At 43.1% G+C, this 13,639-nt stretch overlaps 1 protein-coding gene across 2 annotated transcripts in view; it reads right to left on the minus strand.

Annotated features, from left to right (window-relative positions):
* PIK3CD (phosphatidylinositol-4,5-bisphosphate 3-kinase catalytic subunit delta) overlaps positions 1-4,343 on the minus strand; it is a 39,152-nt gene extending 34,809 nt beyond the window's left edge. For both annotated transcript variants that reach the window (XM_061600731.1, XM_061600729.1), the window contains exon 1: positions 4,120-4,343. The gene's annotated coding sequence lies outside the window, so the exon portion shown is untranslated. The remainder of the gene's footprint in view (positions 1-4,119) is intronic.
* Positions 4,344-13,639: the final 9,296 nt, after the last annotated feature.

Genomic DNA, 13,639 nt, shown 5'->3' on the forward strand with positions numbered 1-13,639 from the left:
GGACATGCTTTCGGGATAAGCTTTGGCATGCAAGAACAATTTATAACTGTTGCTTCTTTTAAGTCACAGCTGCGTATGTTCACCCAGGGGTGACTCCGGGAGGGGGGGGCACTGATGACATCCGAAGAGACTCCCGCTATATTTGAAATGTATTTGAGCATGTGGGAAGGTGTGAATTAGCCATCCTTCCCCATATCACATCACCTGAAACGGCTACAACTTCCATAAAGCTAACACCATACATTCAAATAACTTTTAAAGGACAAAGCTTCCCCGAAAGGATCCGGGGACTGTCATTCACCCCTCACAGAGCTACAATTCCCCAGCACCCTTAACAAACTACAGGTCCCAGGATTCTTTTGGGGGAAACCATGTGCTTTAAACCATGTGCTTTACATGTATGCTGTGGATGTGAGTCTGACCACTGATCCACCTACCCTGGGATTGACTGCTCTGACAGGCAGCAATTCACCCAAGGCTGAGGGAGAGAGGAATATAGGAAGCTGCCTTATATTGAGTCAGACTATTGGTCCATCTAGCTCATTACTGTCTACACTGGCTGGCAGCAGTTCTCCAGCATTTCCGGCAGGGAAGTCCTTCCCAACCCTACCTGGAGAGGCTGGGGATTGAACCGGGGACCTTCTGCATGCAAAGCAGAGGCTCTGATGCAGAGCTATGGCCTTTTCTCATCATCTGTTAACTCAAAGATGCTTGTATTCATGACACCTCCTATCCCATCTGTCCTCATTTTTTGTAATTCTCACAACAGCCTTGTGAGGTAGGTTAGTGGCCTGAAAGATGGTGACCAATCCAAGGTCAGCCAGCAGCGAGCTTCATGACTGAGTGGGGATTTGAACCTGAAGCAATCCGATTGCACTCTAACGACTGCAGCACACTTCTAAATATATTTTTAAATATATTTTGTTTCAATATGTTTTTAAGGACGTTTTAATGCTGTTTTAGAGTGCTTTTGTTTGCCGCCCTGGGCTCCTACTGGGAGGAAGGGCGGGATATAAATTTAATAAATGTATTTATTTATTAGATTTACATCCCACCCTTTCTCCCAGTAGGAGCCCAGGGCGGCAAACAAAAGCGCTAAAAACACATTTAATAAATAAATAATAAATAAGTGGAGATGCTCAGGCACAAACTGGTGGCCTTCCAGATGTTGCTGGACTCCAGCTCTCATCAGCCCCAGCCAGCATGGCCAATGGTGAGAAATATGGGAGTCATAGTCCAGCAACATCTGGAGGGCCACAGCTTCACCATCCCTGCACTACGAGCCAAAATTGGGACTTTCTGCCTGCAAAGCCAGCGCTCCACCCCTCCCCAAACACTTCTGAGTATTATTTGATTTAGAACGTTATAGTTCATCCTTCCATTAACATTCAAGGCACTGAGAAAATACAACACAGATAAAATATTAAAGAGTTCCGCTTGGGTGCATACTGCGTCCAAGGACTTTTTGGTAACAGACCAGTGGTAGGAGTAAGAATCAGATGTTCCTGCCGACAGTAGTATTTGTTCTGAACACAGAGTAACAAAGAGACTGCACCACTGTTTGGGGTCACTTGAGAATTAAAAAAAATCCCAAAACAACACAGATTAGGGTCTTTCCAAACAGAGCACACAGGTGTCAATAAATCAGTCCAGACAATGCCTGCTGTCCGTTTAGTTCTCATTTCCCAGCATCGGGGAACACCAGCTACTATTGAAATTGTTTTTTCTTGACCCAGCAAGCATCAGAAAATGGGAAGCTGCCATATACTGAGTTAGACCATTCGTCCATCTTCCTCAGTATTGTCTACACTGACTGGCAGCAGCTCTCCAGGGTTTCAGAGGTCTCTTCCAGCTCTACCTGGAGATGCCACTGGGGATTGAACCTGGGACCTTCTGCACGCAAAGCAGGTGCTCTGCTGGCCACTCCCCTAATTCTGCTCCAGTTGCTAAGAGAGGGGATCATTATCTCCCAGATAACGGGCAGCAGCAGCACTGTACTAAGGCTGCAATCCAATATACACTTACCTGGGAGTAAGTCCCATTGAATCCAATGGGACTTCTGAGTAGACATGTATTGGGTTGCAGCCCAAGCGCTTCGTATTACAAAGCTGACCTGCCAGGCAACTCACATGCAGGAGCGAACCTACTCTTAAGATGGCAAAAACCACATGGGGAAAAAAGCCATGAAGCATTTGCAAAGGTAAAGCGTTTGCCAGATATATTTTCAGAGAGTGGATAACAGGAAGCAGATGATTTATTCCAGAGAGCGATAAAGCAGCTGGGAGGAGGAGACCAACATAATGTACGCTTGTATACAAGGACGGCAGCTCTTTCCATTACCTAAATGCTGTCCATACGTTTTGCAAGTTTTTTTTTCCTATAGTGAGGACTAGAGCCTTTGAAATGCATATCCTTTTAAAAAATAAATAAATATCAGGATTCTCAGAATACTAAATCTTGCACCGGAATGTGGATTAGCTTCCTCAAGCTTTCCTCTGTAGCAACAAAGACTAGCATCTTAAAAGGAATAACCCTTTTTAATAAATAAATGTCTGGATTAGCTTCAAGGCCTGAGAAAAACAGAGCAATAAGGAGCATCTCCCAAGACCTGTGAAATTATTTATTTCTTGCCTGCCACATATGCAAGGCTCTGGTTGGATTAAATCTTAAGAGCAAGGCATATAATATTTCCACTTTTTTATTGTTTTTTTAAATCAATCTGGCTTCAAAAAATACTTTGAAAGCTCAAGGAGAAAGCAGCAAATGGATAGGCCCACACTGGTGATTATGTTGTATATTCAACCTCTCCAGTGCTTAGATGCACAACTCCTTAAAAAAGCAAGCCTGCTCCCCACGAAGAGCAAGGTCCCGCGCCCAACCAGCAGTAAGGCCAACCCCACCTCGCCCCTTAATGCAGAGGCAACAATATCCACCATCCTAATTGCAAAATGGACCTTTTATGGACTTCCCAACTCCAAATGGACCTCCAAACCCCAGTACAGGTTTTAAATATTTTGCAACAGTCCTCACCCTTTTCAGACCAAGGTCAAACCTTAAGCCCAAATATGCGTTTGGGGGACCTTTTGGCACAGAGCCCTTGAACCTCACAGGATCACGATCAAATCAAAACTTCAGATCGTATTCCAAAATGTTTAATAGCTTGGGCAGGGACTGTAGCTCAGTGGCAGAGCACCTGCTTCGCATGCAGAAGGCCCCAAATTTAATCTCTCCCTACCCTGGCATCTCCTGTCAGGTGATGGGAAAGGCCTCTCTGCCCAAATAGCAGGCTAAAGAAACTATAAACAGACTGAGCTGGTATCAGGCAGCGTCCTATGTTCCCTAAGAGCACTCTGGACATGCTCAGAGGTACTACGCCTTGACTCGAGGTGTTATTTGCACATAGCAACCAAAACATGATCCGCATGAGCTTCCCATTTCCCCCATCCAGATAACTGGGAACAAAACACGATGTCTGACATGGGAAGACTCTTCCCCCGCACACTTAAAAAAAGGGGAGGAAACATGAAAGAGAAAAACAAACATCATGTGCTCTTAATCTGGGGTTTGGAGGGGCAGAATCTCCCAAGGAGAAAAAATATATATCAAAAGGTTGTATCCTAAGTCCTACTCAGAGTAGACCCAACTCAAATTAAGGGACCTCAGCTAGCCATCTCCATGAATTTCAGTGGGTCGTATCCGGCATTAGCCCTCCTCAGCGTAGACCCATTGAATTTACTGGACACGACTAACCGAGGTCCATCCATTTCGGCTGGTCTGCTCTGAGTAGGGCTAACGCCGGATACAACCCAGAAAAAAACATATGAAAAAGGTTGCATTCCCAATGATATTCTTTCTTAAGTTGTCCATCGGTTTTAATAGGTCTACTCAGAGGAGGGCTAACGCTGGATGCAACCCAGAATAAAATTCAAGGTTGCACCTAGCTGATATCTACTCAGAGCAGACCGACTGGCAGGAACGGAGGCGAGTCTGCCGTGCCCATTCACTTCAATGGGTCTACTCTGCGCAGAAGTAGCATGGGATACGCCAGCCGAAATCCTTGCCTGGCGGGCGGCCCCAAATCTTTCTCCTGTGACCCCCCCCCACACCCCTGCCACTGACCTGATCATAGCATCCATGATCCCCCAGCCGGGAAGCCACTCGATTTCCTGACCAGCGCCGGCTACAAATAAAATCAAATAAAAAAAGAAAACCCTCCCCGTGAAGATCTGAAGAACGCCGGCCTGGGAAGCGCCGCCCTCCGCTCTTTTTGAAGGAAGCGCTTGGCGCTTTGCAAGGGACCGTTTGCAAAGTCTCTGCGCCAACAGGAAGCGTTGGCAGATAACTCTCCCTCCCTCCTTCAGGCAGTCAGAAAAACAACACGGTGAGGTCAGCCTTCTCCAGCCGGCTGCCTTCCAGATGTTTCAGACTACAACTCCCATCAGCCCCAGTCGGGGACGGTCTGAACAGCCTTCAAGGGAAAGCCCCGCGTGGACTGCACCTGCATCAGTCTATATCGCTCCCGTTCTAGCCAAGACCGCACAGCAATTAAAAGTTGCTTTTTTAAAAAAGTTGATTTTAAACTTTCGCCTTTCATCTGAGTAAGCCACTAATTAAAATCAACCGCTAGCGTCTAGACCATTTCAGCTGTTTCAACGCGTACAACGCTTTGCATCAAATTGAAATTCAGTTGTAGACTACCAAAGCTTCAGCATAAGTGGCCTTTTAGAGATACCAGTGGGGCCTGCAACAAAATATTAGAATGTGGAATTGTCTTGTTCAGGATGCCAGCCAGCCTACCATGCCTTTTCCCAGGCTACTCCATTCCATTCTCCTAAAACACACAGAGAGAATTTTTCAGCATTCCATCCCTGCTGACCATGTTCAGTCTTCATTATCCTACAACCCCAGGGTTCCCCCCCCCAGGTATTTTTTGCACTTTTCCAAACCTTGATGTTCCCCAAACCTGCTGACACCTCTCTCTTTGTGCATGCTAAGGAGCCACAGTCTGAGTCTGAACATGAGGTCGCTATTATACAGCGGAGATTCCCAAACTGTGGTCCATGGACCACCAGTGGCCTGCAAGCTTCATACAGGTGGTCCGCGGCATGTCCGCATTAAATATTCCTTTTTAATTATATTTTTATCGCTTTTATTTCTTATATTGTATATTGTTTATGGTATTACAATTCAAACTGTAATGCAAATGCGATAAGAAATTTAAAAAGCAATACAAATGCAATTAAAACCCATACAGCATCTGGCACAGTGAATTACAATTGCTGCAGCAGGCAGGAAAACTGTTAAGGGGTCTGCTAAGACCCTCAGCAATTTTCAAGTAGTCCTTGGGGGGGGGAAGTTTGGGTACTGCTGGAATACAGGATTGAGAGGAGTGTATGATGGTGTTCAGTTTTAGATGTTAGAAGGAAAGTGAGTTCCTGGCAGTTTCTCTTTCGGTCTTGGTAATGGTACTACGCCTGAAAACCAAAATGACTTTTATAAAAAAAATACATATCTGTGCAATTAGCTCTTTGCCAGCCAACCCAGCTTTCGGGAAAAGGGTGCCATCCAGGTGTTTCGGACTACAACTCTCATTACAGAAGTTGCAGTTCAGACTATGTGGAGGGTATCAGGTTGGCAAAGGCTGCACCAATCTATAGCTGATGAATCCATTGATTAAAGGCAGAAACAAAAGGGGAAAGCACCAAACTGAAGGCAGGAAAGAGAGACAGGCTGTGGCGCTGAGTAGATTTATTATAAGCTCGACGCGTTTCGGAATTATCCTTCTTCAGGCAATTCAAATTCTTCGTCCAGCTCCACACAAGTTGCCTGGATAGAGTAAAGCAAACAGATCTCCACTGCTCCTGAAGAAGGATAATTCCGAAACGCGGCGAGCTTATAATAAATCTACTCAGCACCAGAGCCTGTCTCTCTTTCCTGCCTGAATCCACTGATTAAACCAATAAAAGCTTTCAGCCCTAATTCTCTCGACAGTGTACAAGATTTAACAAGCTGCTATGTATTTATCCATCAAATACATTGGGATTGTTAAAATATAATTATACCTAACACAGAGTTTTCTGCCTACGGCTCACAAACATTATGCCCTCATCGTTGCTATATTGCTTCGCTCATAATTTTCAGATCACATTTCCAATCTGCTTTATGGCTCAGGATTCTGTTTGATTCTTTGAAACTGCAGGAAAGCAGGAAAGGCCTTTAATAAATAATAATTGTAAATAATAAACTCTGCAGAGTTTCTCTACTTTTTTTTTTTTTTAACTTCAAGCCTTGCTATATGTGGAGATATTTCCGTAAGTCACTGTTTACAGAAAGAGCATTTTCTGTTCTGCTTATTTGAAGCAGTGTCTTGGTTCAATTATTTTTGAACATCGGACACAGGAGCAGCTATGTGGTCCGTACTGGCAGTTGCCAATGTTTCGGTTCGTGGCCACTGTGGCTTTACAGCCTCAAAGAGCAATTTGATTATAATTAGTAGGTCTCGCTCTCTTTCTCTCTGTGTGTTGCAGTTTCCAATTTCTGTGTCCCAAACTGCTTTTAAAGGCATGACAACAGACCCAGCTTTTTTCCTGGTCAGTTGGCAGCTTTGAATGAGACAGTGGTAACCATTTCTTCAAAAAGGTACATGGGAGGGGGAAGGTGAACTGTCCCTCCCATACCACATTTTAGTTAAGTAACACACTGGATGGACAAGGTAGGCTCTGGGCCACTTCACACTGATTTATTTAAGCCGCTTATAGACTGCTTAAACAAAAAATTAAACTTAAAGCAGCACATGAAATTATAAAGAACATCTAAAAATACATAAAATACAATTCCACAAATTTACAGTTTTTAGAAGTATATACTTCTGAATCACTGTATCACTGAACACTAAAGTCAGGATCATTCAGAGCATGGTATTCCTGATCTCTATGTATTTGGTGTGAGAGTTGGACAGCGAAAAAAGCGGATAAGAGAAAAATACTCATTTGAAATGTGGTGTCGGAGGAGAGCTTTGTGCATACCACGGACTGCAAAAAAGACAAATAATTGGGTGTTAGAACAAATTAAACCAGAACTATCACTAGAAGCTAAAATGGTGAAACTGAGGTTATCATACTTTGGACACATCATGAGAAGACATGATTCATTAGAAAATACAACAATGCTGGGAAAAACAGCAGGGAGTAGAAAAAGAGGAAGGCCAAACAAGAGATGGATTGATTCCATAAAGGAAGCCACAGACCTGAACTTACAAGATCTGAACAGGGTGGTTCATGACAGATGCTCTTGGAGGTCACTGATTCATAGGGTCGCCATAAGTCGTAATCGACTTGAAGGCACATAACAACAAGAAGAAGCATACACAGCCAAACCCAACGCTCTGGAAGCGCTTGGCTAAACAGAAACATTATCAACAAATTAAAACAACCATAAATAGCACAGTGCCTTGAAAGACGCATCTCCGCAAAGGAACATGAGAAGAGCTGTAACTTGGTGGTAGAATATTTGCTTTGCATGCAGAAAGTCCCAAGCTCAGCCCCCAGCATCTCCAGGTGGGGCTTTCCATGCCTGAAACCTTGAAGAGCCACTGCTAGTCAGTGTATAACAGCCATCACCAACCTGGTACCCTCCATATGTTTTGGACTGCAGCTCCCATCAGCCCCAGCCAGCATGGCCAATGGTCAGGGATCATGTAGGAGCTGGAGTCTGCAACATTTGGAGGACACCCGGATGGCAAAGGCTGGTGTAGAGACAATATTGAGCTTGATAGACTAATGGGTCTCTCTGACTCAGCTACAGTTCCCAGCACCCTGAACAAACTACAGTTCCCAGGAATCTTGGGGATGGGGGAAATGTGCTTTAAACGTCTAGTGTATATCTAGCTTTAGCCTGTGTACAGAGTGGCTTCCTAGATTCCTATGAATATGCACGAGAGCTCAAGGGTTGTCCCTTTTTTTTTCTTATAAAAGCTTTGTAACAATTATTACCAATTAGGCAACTTAGAAGGCACATCCGTTCCTCATCTTTTCAAACCTCTAATGGGCACAAGCGACAAAGGAAAATGTTTTTAAAGGCTGCCTCTTAATTGCAAACTACAAGGCAAACAGGAAGACCGCTTCGGTCTTTGGAGACTGTTGCCTGCCATCGCTGGACAGCTGTTTTCAGAACCATCTGCAACTCCTGCTTTGAGTCAACAGCCTGTGAAAGACCCCAGTCACGTGCACGTCATGCTTGCAGAACGGGACTGGGGGGGGGCTCTCTTCTTAAATTTTTCATCCTGTACACTCAGCCCTAGGACCCACACAGCAAGCTTACATCTTATTATAACAAAAAGCAAATGAGTTAAAACCAGTGAAAACTGCATGCAAATCCATGCAAATAGTAAACAATTCGCAGTGCATTTAACAACCCACCAAACCAAGGATTAAAATAAGATCTGTATCCAATTCTTGTTAGCTGCACCTGCAGTTTTAAGACCTGACACCGGGTGACCAGAGCAGTTTTTATGCACCAGGGGTCTTTCTCCTTTCCCTCCCAACTGTCAGGGTGCCCAAAAGAATAATATAGGAGCAGGTTCTTGTGGACTAGTAACTTGGGTCAATTTATTTGGAAGGTTTTCATAAATATGGCTACAGACACTTCTGCTATACTACAGTAGGGCCCCATTCATATGGCAGGTTACATTTCGGACCCCCGCTGAAAAGCGGAACTCATTGAATAGAATGGTGTGCGACGCCCGAAAACCATATGAGTAGGGCTTTAGTCTAATTGTGTCTAATTGAGACCGCCGCATTAGCGAAGCGCCGTAAAGCGGGGCCCTACGGTATAGGAAACATCAAAGGTTCTGATCCCTGCTTGCGAACCATTTAAGTTGTGGAGCGAATGTTGTTTTATTTATTATGAGATTTATATCCCACCCTTCAAGCTAGAAGGAGCCCAGGGCAGCAGAAAACAAATGATAAAATACTAAAAACATCTTTAAAAACAATTCCAATGCAGACGCAGATTGGGATAATATTGCTCTGTGGTTGTAATAGTACAGTGGGGAAAAAATTAAATGAAAGATTATTAAGCTACCGCTTTATAGGAATCTACCACTCTATGCCTGTAAGAATGAGGCTGATATCCTTCCTTGCCAAGATATTAGCTGCAACTTTCATCCCCAGTGAGGGAGTTAAATACAGAGCAAGAATTTTTCAATGGTGAGGCTTCTGAGATTCCCTTCCATTTGCCAGCTACAATTGTAGTGCCTTTTCCTAGGCCCTGACTGACCTGACAGAAGTGGAAGGCAGACTACACCATCATATAATTGTTAAGAACAAAGTCTGCTTGTTGTAATGCCTGGAAAAGGGCTGTGGCTCTAACGGCAGAGCAGTTAGAGAGCAATACAGACTTGGGTTTGGTATCCAGATATAAACAACTGATACCAAAGTGAATAAAATAAATAAGTAAAAATGGCCCAAGTTTAATTTCGAACAATTAGTCTCTATATATAGAAAACAAACAATGCAGGGAAAATACCAACAAATAAAATCAAATGTCTAAAAGCTAAACTTGAGGCTCATGTAGCCTCGGTGGCACGGAATGCGTTCTACCAACTTCGATTGGTAGCCCAGCTACGTCCCTACCTGAGTAAGGAGGATTTTACATCAGTAGTACATGCTCTGGTAACCTCACGTTTGGATTACTGTAATGCGCTCTACGTAGGGCTACCTCTGAAGACGGTTCGGAAGCTACAGCTGGTGCAAAATGCGGCGGCCAGACTGCTCACAAGAACGAAGCGGTCTGACCATATAACACCTGTTTTGGCCCGCTTGCACTGGCTTCCAATACGCTTCCAGGCCAAATTCAAAGTGTTGGTATTAACCTATAAAGCCTTATACGGTGCGGGACCTCGATATCTGTCGGAACGCCTCTCCCGCTATGAACCGGCTCGTACACTACGGTCTGCTATGAAGGCCCTCCTCCTGGTCCCGACTCATAGGGAGGCCCGGAGGGCAGTGACAAGATCAATGGCCTTCTCAGTGGTGGCCCCCGAACTATGGAATAGTCTCCCCGAGGAGGTTCGCCTGGCGCCGACACTATCATCCTTTCGGCGCCAGGTTAAAACCTTTCTCTATTCCGAGGCATTTTAATTTTTTGTTAATGATTGTAATGTTTGTAATTTGATTTTAGCCTTTGCTGTTTTTAGATTGTGAAATTTGATTTTAGACTGATGTTTTTGTATTATATTGTATTTTATTGTATCTATGTTCACCGCCCAGAGAGCTATTGCTAGTCGGGCGGTATATAAGTTTTAAAAATAAATAAATAAATAAATAATACAGTAGGGCCCTGCTCATACAGTGGGTTACGTTCCGGACCCGCACTGTAAAGTGAAAACCACTGTAAAGTGGATCCCATTGACTTATATGGCGCCCGGCAGGAAAAAAACGCCATAAAAGCGGAAAAAGCGCTGTAAAACGGGGCCTTTCTACAATTCACAACCGCTGTATTAGCGGAACGCTGTAAAGCGGGGCCCTACTGTATAGCATAACGTCAACTAATGTAGCCAACAATGTTGTGACAAACCAAATGTGGTGTACAAATACTTAGTGGACCAAATGTGTTTCTACCCTAAATGGGTCTTCTTCAGTGGTCGATATACATACAATATATGACTCAGTTGTGTCACTGCTTGCGCAGTTTGCTGTTGTAACAAAGCATAATATAATGACCTATCTATTCCTGAGAATATATTTATATCCTTTGACGGATCTGGATTTATCATGTAGTTTGCCCAATCATTCCTGCTTATATAGTTTTGTTGGCTGACCTGTGAGAGAATTTGCAAAAGGCCCTATAAGCCTAGGTCAGTAGTTGACATTATGATATATTTGCTTTTAGACATCTGATTTTGTTTCTTGGTATTTTCCCTGCATCGTTTTATACATATATAGACTAATTGTTCAAGATTAAAGTTGGGAAACTTTTATTTATTTTATTCACTTTGGTATCAGTTGTTTATCGGGATACCCAAACCCAATTCTGTATTGCTGTCTAATGGCAGCGTGCCTGCTGTGCCAGCAGGAGATCCCAGGGTCAATCCCCACCATCGCCAGGTAGAGCTGGGAAAGCGTCCCTGGCTAAAACCCTGGAGAGATGCTGCCAGTCAGTGTAGACAATACAGAGCTAGATGGGACAAAGGTCTAACTCTTTACCCTCGCACCTCTTTACCCTGGCCTTTGACACCTGAGACGTGTATTTTTAGGACCTACCCTATTTGGGGATTTTATTTATTTATTTATTGCATTTGTATACCGCCCCATAGCCGAAGCTCACCGGGGGGGGGGGGTTACAACAATTAAAAACAAATACACAGATTTAAAAACACATTTTTAAAAAGCAATTTAAAAACACATGCTAAGATGCCTGGGAGAAGAGGAAAGTCTTGACCTGGCGCCAAAAAGATAACAGTGTTGGCGCCAGGCACACCTCGTCAAAAAGATCACTCCATACATTTTAGGTTGTTTTTAAATTGATTTTACTGTCATATTTTAAAATTGTTGTAACCCACCCTGGAACCTTTGGGTGATGATGATGATCGTAATCAACAACAACAACAGCTACAACTCAGCATCAGGCAGCTTCCTATGTCACTGAGTGACCTTGGGCCAGTCACCATCTCTCAGCCTAACCTACCTTGCAGGGTTGTTGTGAAGATAAAATGGAGAGGGAGGAGAGCCACCTTGAGCTCCTTGGTGGGAAGGTGGGATATACATGTAATAGTAAATAAAACACGTAAGCTTTCATGGGCTTCATCAGATGTGTCTGGTTGGTAGAGCGCCTGCTTTCAATGCTAGGAGGTCCCACGTTCAATCTCCGGCACCTCCAGGTAGGGCTGGGAGAGATGCCTGTCTGAAACCCTGGAGAGGTGCTACATTATTCAGCTAGACGGACCAATTGGTCTGACTCAGTATACAGCATCTTCCTACGCTATGCTTCCAGCAGCTCAACCAGAAAGGAACAAACCAAATTGCCATTTGGGGAAACATTATAATCACATGCATGGATTCAAATGATTTTTCAAAATGTAAAATTAGACACAGATTTGGTGTGGTAGGATGAGTTGGAACAACTTTCCCTTACCAAAACACGTCTCTATCTCAGTGGCAGGGATGGCCGGTGGCCTTTGGGACTGGAGGTGCAGGCACGAGTCAAAACCAGGAGCAACAGCAGGCAGAGCTAATAGCAGGAGCAGCCCATCCAAGCTGCAGGCCCTCTTGAAGGCACAACTGCTGAGTAAAAACGCACAGGATTATGTCAGGAATCACAGAAGAAAATATTCCTCAACTTGAGAAAGAGCTGGGGAAATGCACTGCTCAGGGGAGTAATGGAATCCTTACCTTGGGTTTTGTTTTTAAAACAAGATTTTAAGGCTGTTGCCAGTTTGCACAGATTAAAAACAACCACCTCTTTGGTTTAGGAGAGGAAAAAATTGCTTGGCAACTTAATTTTTTTCCCTGCAATCTAACACATTTTTTTTATATTTGCAGAGAACTTCAGCTTCCTTCAGGAGGGTGACTCATTTTACTCTTCGATCTTTTCCCGCTGCTTACCCTAAATGTCTTTTTCACGTTTCCACAGAAATTCTGAGGGGTTTTTTCTTTTTGCAACCAAGATGTAGTTTGCAGAGCCTTAAATGCAAGACAATTCTGTCCTAGGAATGTCTACTAAGATATAAATTCTATTGAGTTCAGTGGCGATCTACTCCCAGCTTAGTGAGTATAACGGGACTAACTTCTGAATAAGTATCTGTGCAACAATTATTAGCAATTATAATTTCAATGGGTAGATTAATCAACTAATCCCAATGATGGCTGATTGCTCTTGAAATTCTATAGGTTGCTGTTTTACTAGGATTTTATGTGTTTATATTTCTATTTTCATGGTTATGATGTTATTTATAGGTTGCCCTGAGGACTTCATACTTGGCGGGAAAATGGCATACACACACCATAAATCAAAATAAATGTATTGATTCGTTTTAAACATTTCTACATTGCCCTTCAATTAAAAGTTTTCAGATCAATTTACAGTAAGTCATAAAACAAAATAAGATAGCAATAATCAATAAAATAGAAAGCAGGACCCAAACCCATAAAATATAAAAGGTATTTAACAAAATTGACATAATGCTTGATTGTAATAAAACCTCAAAGCAGTTGACTCAAAAATAAACCCTGGAGTTAAACCCCTAGTGCATAGGAGTGTAGAGCAAAGCTTTCTTATTTAATATAGGGGAGTTTATTAAACTTACCTCTGTAGTCCTAAAAATTATACGTTGAATCCAACTAAGTATTCAGAGTAGACCCACTGAACTCAGTGAGCCTGTTAATCATATCCATTAACTTCAGTGGGTCTACTCTGAGTAGGACTAGCATTGGATACAATCCTATAATACCAGTGGTGATGTGAAAAGTCAGAGCTTTGGAATAAGGCAAAACAGGTAACTATATATATAAAAAGTTTACTCAGGAAATAAAAAAAGAAGGAATGTAAACACACACACTAGCTTTGCTAATATGTTGGACTTCCCAACAGATGGAAGCATTAACATTGAGCAACCTTCTTATCAAATTACCAGAAGTTCAAA

The sequence above is a fragment of the Rhineura floridana genome, chromosome 18, assembly GCF_030035675.1.
Source record: "Rhineura floridana isolate rRhiFlo1 chromosome 18, rRhiFlo1.hap2, whole genome shotgun sequence".
Lineage (NCBI taxonomy): Eukaryota > Metazoa > Chordata > Lepidosauria > Squamata > Rhineuridae > Rhineura > Rhineura floridana.